We start from the raw sequence: 9,478 nt of genomic DNA, 5'->3' as shown, positions 1-9,478 counted from the left end.
CAAGGTTTTAGGATTTCAAGGGAAAAGGTTTGTAACAACCGACGAAGAAAAACAGTCTAATCGGATTATATGAGAATTGACCATATCTCATCTACATGGGAATTAGTAAATCCATATTTTTAATACATATATAATACAATAGGTATTGTCCTATCTATTTCCAAGTATTTCAGATACCATCAGATAGGATTTTTTTCCCAATCACCTTGGGATAGCTTTAAAACCTTATATGCGTCCTTAACCTATTTGTGAATTATTCAGTTTTCCAACCAAGGTTATCAAAAGGCTATTAGTGGTATCGTTGGTCAGGAGGTATCCATACTATTTTCGCCCTGGATACCAGCGGTGTGAAAATTCAAATGTTGTGTATCTCAAACCATTTACCCAATCCAAGATGAGACATCACATTCTGAGATTTCGAGCACATAATAATATTGATGACTTCAAATCGATTGCATCTAAGGGTGAGTAAGTTAGTTGATATCCAGGTCCCATATCGATTGCACAAAAATAATCTTGATGACTTCAAATCGATTGCACAAAAATAAAAGCTTCCCACATCTGACATTACAAGGTCCTAATATGCAAATATCCAGTGGTAGAAACAAGTGGATCTTATACTGTCGCCCACCGCTTGGTGCTAGAGCCTTGGAACTTCCATGTCGAAACTCAAGTCGTTACCTTCTGGACTTGCATGCAAGTCTTGCTAACTTGCTAGTTAGCCCTCTGTCACCAAAGGACACACGTTATTATGCTTACAAGGAGGGAAGCTATATACGGCAAGCAAATTTGGCACGGGAGCTTCTCAACAAACCATTATGCGTATGAGCAACGCCTGAAATGAACCCATCCTACACAACAAACGGAATTCAATGAGGAGGCGGTGTTAATCTCCTCATGCCATCAGCAGATAGATCTAATCATCTAAGGGGGAAAAACAAGTTATGCATCCATATCCTACTAAAGATTGAAAATTACATCATAAGATAAGCATCTTCACAGCACATCTACGCGATAAGTTATGCACTGCTTTATCCAGAACAAAATGACGTTTCACATTTGTGACAACAATAATTTGCAGTGCGGAACACTAGGAAGGGATGGTGAATATTCAGATTATGCATGCTTTACCCTAGTACATTTGATCAGTCTCTTCCGAGTCCTAGCAATATGATTATATATCGTGGAACGGTTCCACCGTAGAGATTATAGACTGACACCTCTGTCATATGGAAGCCTTTGCTAGGAAACTCTTCTTGTATCATTCACAGTTTAATTTTGGACTTTGGTGCAATGGACAAGATCAAACAAGGATAATTTAAGCATTAAAAAATTAGCTAATCATGTGCACAAACACACAATCATATAAGATATAACACTGAAATATATTTCTTTACTAACCCTGTCATAGACAACCCAACTTCTTACTGAATCCAATTGAGGTACTATCACTCGACCTGAAAAAGAAAGAATTCCCTTTATCCAAGGATAAATGGTAAATTATTTAAGTAGCAGAGTCCAACCAAAGACATCGTACCTGATCTGGTTCTTCTCATTTTGAGAGACTCGGGTGTGGAAATAGATAATGCCCGGACCCTAGAACGAGTAAGCCGAGCCTAAAGAGTTTCAAAGGAACATTGCAATAAGTATAGATGGTCAAAATCTTGGCTAGCACAGTTTTTGTCAGCTGAGTTAAGTAACAGAAAAAGGGCAGCCCGGTGCATGTAACTCCCGCTTGCGCAGGGTCCGGGGAAGGGTCCGACCAATTTGGGTCTATTGTACGCAGCCTTTCCCTACATTTCTGCAAGAGGCTGTTTCCAGGACTTGAACCCGTGACCTCATGGTGACAAGGCAGCAGCTTTACCACTGCACCAAGGCTCCTCTTCAGAGAGTGGATTAAACATATGGGGCGCCAAGACATGCTATATGTGTGAGTAAAACTTAAGAACTAAGGAAGAAGGTGGCATCACAGCCAATCTTGTAAGCGACATGACATACTTTCTGTTATTTCATATAAAGTGAGCACAAAAGATGACTGGGCTAACTACAATTGATATAATATTGGTCCGTCTTAACAAAAACTACGCTAACATCATTGCAAGTTTACTCCTGCATGTTTTCAAAGATAACAATAAAATCATTACAACTTCGTCCAATAGAAGCACACCAAAGTGGTGTGATATCGGCTATTCCTATTTCTTATACTAAAATCTGCCATAAAATAAAACTGGCAACTTTACCTCAATAGTTTGTGCATTATACAGATGTTAAAATTATCCAGGATAATGAACCATCATTCAGTAAGAGCTGGATTACATGGCAATTGCAGAAGTTATGGCAAGCTAACACATTATAATTTTTTTAACCATCAGCATTTAGCAAGTGCTATAAAATATTATTACAATGCTTTAAATTGTTTAACACCAGCAGAAAAGGGTATGGAAATTTTTTGCATACTTACATATGGAGCTGAATTCAATCTAGTAGGACGCCCCAACCCTTGCTTTGCAGATCTCTGCTTCTTTGCTGAACCTACAATCTGCTTTTCCACATAGAAGCCATCAAGTTCACCATGTAAATTAAGGAACACAACTAAGATCACTAGCTTAAATGTGCTAAATACTATGAACTTGGCATCATACAAAAACGAAATTCTGTATGATGCACCTTACCCTGGAAGTTAAGGAATTTAATGGATCACAATATTTGGTTTTACACATCTTATATGCAATGTACAGATTAATCTATGAAGTTCCTTAGTAAGGATTAGGAATTACTAAGAAAAACAATTATGTGGCTACATAACATACTTGGACATAGAGTAAACAGAATCCAAAGCCACAAAAATGAACCTAAAGATGCTGGAATCTGTTTCATCCTAGTAATGAGGTAATGCTACAAAAATAGTGTCATTAGAAATAATTAATCATGAAATGTCACGAAGGGCACGGATTGGAAACATGCTATCATAAGTTTACTGTGGACCGCAATTATATTAACTGGGCTAGATTTACTAAGGATGCTACATTAGATTGGTTGTGTATCTAAATGTCTTCAGGTGATGCAGGAATGTAGAATTGAGTCGTTAGAATTGTCAGGCTTGTGACAATTATATGCCTCTGGGATTTTTGTAACATAGCTTTGAGCCATATGCTTCGCTTGAGTACAAGAATTTCCATTCAGAGCACCCAGCGTACGTGATAAAGCTAAATCCAGAATGTCCTAATTGGAGTTGACAATAACAAGAAAAGGAAAACTAACAGTGGAGGTATTTACATATTAACTATTTTAGCAAATAAACTGGTAGAAATACTACAGTAACACAGAACGAAGTCCAAAGACTGATTACTTGATCTAATTTTGGAGCTGCGGGATTTATAACTCACTTTTTTCGGAGATTGCAAATCCGAGTGAATTGAAGATGGTACATCTTTATTTGATACTGCCTTCTGAGTCAATGTGATGTGCTCATTTCTTTCCAAGTATTGTTGATTCTTCAATGAAGCCACTGGAGCACTTTAATAACCTAAATTAAATAATAGTCACTCTCTTAGAAACATCAAGACAAAGTGAAATATCGGCAGGAGAAAACTTAACCAGTGTCTTAACAATTTGCTCCGTCACGTACTTAAGGGTTCAACACTTTGAAAAGCACCAGCAATCTCTGAGCAGCAATTAGAACTTTTAGGCGGTACTCTGGCTAAAGGATCTAAAGCCAGTAGTTCAGCATTGGTGTCATTTCCTCCTTCTGAGTCATTGGGCATATGATTAGGGGACATAGTGCAAGTCCAATCGAAGTTAAAAAGATGGCTACCAACATCATCTTCTCTTGCATCTGGATGCATAGTGTCATTCTGATTTCCTGCCTCTTTGCAAGTTTCATCACCAATATATGTTTCTGTAGGAGCAAGAGATACATTACCCTCAATGTTCACATGATCTCTTTCTTGTGAAGTGCTGCTCGAGTTCAAGCATATTTCCACATTAGCTAAAGCTGCGGGTCTAGCATCATCTGAAGCAGCGGAATTTTCCTTGGTTGAAACATCATTTCCACAGTTATGTTCCTGAAATCTTGAACCCCCTGTGAATGCATCGAGATCATGATGGTTACCAGCATCATCTTCTCTTGCATCTGGATGCATAGTGTCATTCTGATTTCCTGCCTCTTTGCAAGTTTCATCACCAGTATATGTTTCTGTAGGAGCAAGAGATACATTACCCTCAATGTTCACATGATCTCTTTCATGTGAAGTGCTGCTCGGGTTCAAGCCTATTTCCACATTAGCTACAGCCGCGGGTCTGGCATCATCTGAAGCAGCAGAATTTTCCTTGGTTGAAACATCATTTCCACAATTGTGTTCCTGAAATCTTGAACCCCCTATGAATGCATCGAGATCATTGATTGGTAACTTTTTAGCATCATTAAGGTCCTTGATTAAGAAAGGTGCAAACTTCTGAATAAAATTGCCTAGCTGGAATTTCTCCAGGTAAAATTGAGCTGAATCCTCTTGTGGGTGGATAAAAGAGTTTGGGTAGGATTCCATGTGTGAATCCCAAGTCTCCCACCAGTACGGAAATCCAATCATGAATCGTTCACATATCTGCATGCATGGATTGTTTTTATTATCAGAGCAGTACTAGATTAGAAGCATGGCTAAATGATATTTCTGCACATGAATAAGCTTTTGCTTGAATATGGGCTGACTTTCCATCATCCTGTATGAACAGAAATGATAGAAGAAGACACATCAAGAAAAAATGATCATGCCTGCATAGAAAACCCATTCTCACGCATTCACAATAAGCTAAATGAACCATAAAGGAGCACCACAACCCCATCTTCATCTTGGAGCGTGAGAGACTCATAACGCTGTGCTATGGGTGCAAAAGTGAATAGGTAATTCCTGACAAAAGCAAGGTTAGCCAGAATGGGTTCTACTTGACTGGAATCGTAGAACCGGTCCACCAAATTTGGATCGCAGAGACGCATACTTTTCAGTGAAGCCGGAAACAGCGAGCTTCCGCTCTTCCCCTTTCAGCCTCACCGGCCACCACTCCAACAACGTGACCTAGCCAAGCACCAAATCGAATCAAACCACCGCCCATGTAGGAAGAAAACAAGAAGGAGAGCCGCATGCGAAATGCGGGAAAGGAAAGGGGGAGAGAGCGTACGTGTGGGTGCTCGACATCGGCGGCGGCGGCCGCAAAACCGGACAGGGGAGAAGGGAGGGCTCAGCGCGAGGGCTGCGGTTGACGACGACGGCGACGGCGGCGGCGGCGCGCCCCGGCGAGATCTTGCCCTCGATGGAGGGTTGCGGGTCTTTCTTGCCATGTTGGGAGCGGAGCGGAGGGAGAGTCGCACGAACGAACAAACGGCGGCAAAGGAACTTGTATGAGATCTGGGGTTCGCATGAGATCGTACGATCCAGTGGTATGGGCCGTTGGATGTGTGGCGAGCAGCACAGATAGGCTTAGATGGGTTTCCGATCTGGTCAAGCATACTATTCGCAAATACATCCTTAGAGAAGGCCCATTTTAGCGGAAACCCCCTCCAGTACGTGTCGTTCCCAGCAGCTCGCTCCCTCCCTCCAATCATCACATCATATCCTCACCGACGGCGGCGGCACAACCCTACCCATCTGTTCCCTTGGTGATCACTACCGTCTCGCTCCCAAAACACCCATATGTTCCCTTGGTGATCACTACCGTCTCGCTCCCAAAACGGCTGCAATGGATGATTAATCAGTGGCTACTACTATTTCTGTTCATCCATGACAGGTCGCTGCAGCTTCTCACCTCAATCCATCGGCGAACCGAAGCACTTCCTCCCCTTGCGGCAAGATCCTCCATAACTATTCGTCATGTACAGCTGTGCGTCCGCTAAATAGGTTATTTGGTCGCTGAAAAATGTGCCACAAAATTCCTGACTGTAGATACCAGTGAACATTACTAGTTTAGGTTGTACCAGCCTAATAAGTGCTGTCCATTCAAAAATATAAACTACTTAACCTAAAATGGCAGATCTTTCTTCCATGTCCATTTTATGAGAACATGTATGTACATGTGAACGTTGACTGGTTCATGTTGTATCACGGAACTAAGGCCCTGTTTGGAACCATAATAGATTATGATAATCTGGATTATGAATATAGATTATATAATCTGGTTTATAAAAATAATCTAGGTGGACATGTTTGGACGCAAGATTATATAAACTGTAATCCAGGTTTTACATTGCATGATGACCTATCTGCCCTTTGGGTTTTTTTTAAAGAGGAGGGTGGCGGTGGTAGGAATGTAATTATCTCCAACTTTACAAGGATAATGGGTCATTAGCAATCGATAATCTGATTTTAGCTGGTATAGAGTAGATTATGAGTTTTTAATAATCTATCCAGCTAGTTTTTATAATCTACACCATAAGTTGTCATGTTTGGAGACAAAATAGATTATAAAAACTGGATTATATAATCTGGGTGATTCCAAACAGGGCCTAAGTTTTTTGTCTATTAGAAAAATATAAGGTGGTGAATCTAAAATGATAACTCTTTCGGCCAACCCACTATTAACATTAAAAGTTGTACAATTTCACTAAAAACATGAAGGCAACCGGAAACAGAATAATTATATTTAGAACATAAACACAAATTGGAGTCCTATGAGATGCAATGGCAAATTTACTTAGTTCACTAAACCAGTATTTCAACTCATTACTTAGGACATGTGAGCCAACATTAAGATGTAACAACAACAATCAAACGTAGATTTTATACAATGATTTTAGACAACCAATTTCATTTTTTTCATGGGACAGCTACGGTTGTCATGTAACACAACTTCCTTGCATGTTTTGTAAGTGTGGCACCCGTAGAGTAACCCCTAGTTTCTTCTTCAGCAATGCCTTCTTTTCATTGTCTCTATGTCCATTAATTCATGAGCATGTACCCCCGTATTGATAGTGGTCGGCGTTATAATATCAACTTGTGTATGAATGGTGCTACCGACGAATGATTCTTGTTCTTCTTGTGTGGTGACTGTTGGAAATATGCCCTAGAGACAATAATAAAATAGTTATTATATTTCATGTTTTAAGATAATAGTTTATTATCCATGTTATAAATGTATTGAATGGAAACATAAATGCATGTCCGGATGTATAGACAAAACTGTCTCCCTAGTGAGTCTCTAGTAGACTAGCCTGTTGATCAAGGATGGTTAAGGTTTCCTAGCCATAGACAAATGTTGTCGCTTGATGACGGGATCACATCATTGGAAGAATGATGTGATGGACTAGACCCAAACTATGAACGTAGCATATGCTCGTGTCATTTTGTTGTTATTGTTTTCTACATGTAAGTATTCATTCCTATGATCATGAGATCATGTAACTCACTGACACCGGAGGAATGTTGTGTGTGTACCAAACGTCGCAACGTTACTGGGTGACTACAAAAGTACTGTACAGGCATCTCCGAAGGTGTCCTTCGAGTTAGCATGGATCGAGACTTGGATTTGTCACTCCATGTAAGGGAGAGGTATCTCGGGGCCCACTCGGTAATACAACATCACATATAAGCCTTGCAAGCAATGTGACTAAAGAGTTAGTCACGGGATCTTGTATTACGGAACGAGTAAAGAGACTTGCCGGTAACGAGATTGAAATAGGTATGGAGATACCGACGATCGAATCTCGGGCAAGGAACATACTGAAGGATAAAGGGAATGGTATACGTGATTATATGAATCCTTCACATAGAGGTTCAACCGGTAAGATCTTCGTAGAATATGTAGGATCCAATATGGACATCTAGGTCCCGCTATTGGATATTGACCGGAGAGTGTCTCAGGTCATGTCTGCATAGGTCTCGAACCCGCAGGGTCTGCACACTTAAGGTTCGTTGACGTTTTGGTATAGTTGAGTTATAGGTGCCGGTGACCGAAGTTTTGTTCATAGTCCCGAATGAGACCCCGGACGTCACGAGGAGTACCGGAATGGTCTGGAAATGAAGATTGATATATAGGAAGTTGGTATTGGGATTCCGGAAGAATTTTGCGCACTGTGAACAGTGTACCGGGAGTGACAAATGGGTATCGGTGGCCCACCAGGTGGGACCACCACTCCCCAAGAGGGCCATGTGGACTTGATGGTGGCGCAATAGATCTTAGTAGGCTGACTAGTCAACCAAAGAAAGCCCATGAGGTAAAAGTGGAAAAAACCAAAAGAGGTGGATAACTTGGGGAGGAATCCTATTCCAAGTAGGATTAGAGGAGGACTCCTCCAATCCTAGTTCGGCCGAGCCCAAGGAGGTTCTCCTTGGTGATCAAGGCTAGCCCCTCCTTCCTCCTATATATACTAGAGGTTTTAGGGGTTTTGAGACACAATTTCAACCACGTGCAACCCTCTCCTCTAGTTTGTAGTTCCTCCTCTAGATCGGATTTCTGCGGTGCTTAGGCGAAGCCCTGCAGGAATAGATCACCACCATCACCGGCGTGTCGTCACGCTGTCGGAGAACTCATCTACTTCCCCGTCTCTCTTGCTGGATCAAGAAGGCGGAGATCGTCATCGAGTTGTACGTGTGCTGAACACGGAGGTGTCGTCCGTTCTGTGCTAGATCGGGACAAATCGTGGGACAACGGCGATTTGGATCGCGGAGACGTTCCACTACATCAACCGTGTTTCTTAACGCTTCCCGCTTAGCGATCTACAAGGGTATGCAGATCCGATCTCCCTCTCGTAGATGATCATCACCATGATAGGTCTTCGTGTGCGTAAGAATTTTTTTTGTTTCCCATGCAACGTTCCCCTACACTGACAAGGTTATACATTAGGGGTAGGCCTACGGACCTGCTTTCCTAGGCCCACCTAGGACCCCTTACGGACATCAGTGTCCTTCAACCCACTGATGTAGTCTCAACATCACTCGGTACATCATACCGTCACTCGGCTTGCATGGAGTCACTCGGATCGCCTTGTGTCAGTCGGATGCACCCTCACTTACGGACCATAGCAAGGCGATGCACGGAAGAGGCTGCAATGGCTAAGGACTTAAATCCATCACATGAAGTGTAGTGAAGGCCCACGTTACTAGCAACGTCGCATGTAATAGCTGTCGTTTCTAATACATCCTTTATTTATTAGCATTAACTCACCTTGTAATGAAGCTTGGCCGGTCGTGGCATGCACTATATAAGCCACTCCCGGCTCCAGCTCAAGAGTTCAGCACCTTGTAATCTTTAATACCCTGTAACAAAACATCAGCCTGAGGGCTCGAGACGTAGAGTTGTTACCACTTTCGAGTGGGGACCGAACTCGTAGATCCGAGTGTATCCACTTCGCCTAGTTAGACTTCGCCCATCCGTTCGTACCCCTAGGTACTATTATGAGGGTCATTCCCACGACAATTGGCGCCACTGTGGGGTTGCACGTCTAGCAAATCCATGCAGTTGGATGTTTTTTACATTTTTCATCAACATGATG

The 9,478-nt window shown here is 41.9% G+C and overlaps 1 pseudogene; it reads right to left on the bottom strand.

Annotated features, from left to right (window-relative positions):
- Nucleotides 1–3,532: 3,532 nt before the first annotated feature.
- Nucleotides 3,533–5,332, bottom strand: LOC123430177 (annotated as a pseudogene).
- Nucleotides 5,333–9,478: the final 4,146 nt, after the last annotated feature.

Source organism: Hordeum vulgare, chromosome 2H (assembly GCF_904849725.1).
Source record: "Hordeum vulgare subsp. vulgare chromosome 2H, MorexV3_pseudomolecules_assembly, whole genome shotgun sequence".
Lineage (NCBI taxonomy): Eukaryota > Viridiplantae > Streptophyta > Magnoliopsida > Poales > Poaceae > Hordeum > Hordeum vulgare.
This window is presented reverse-complemented; position numbering and strand designations above follow the sequence as displayed.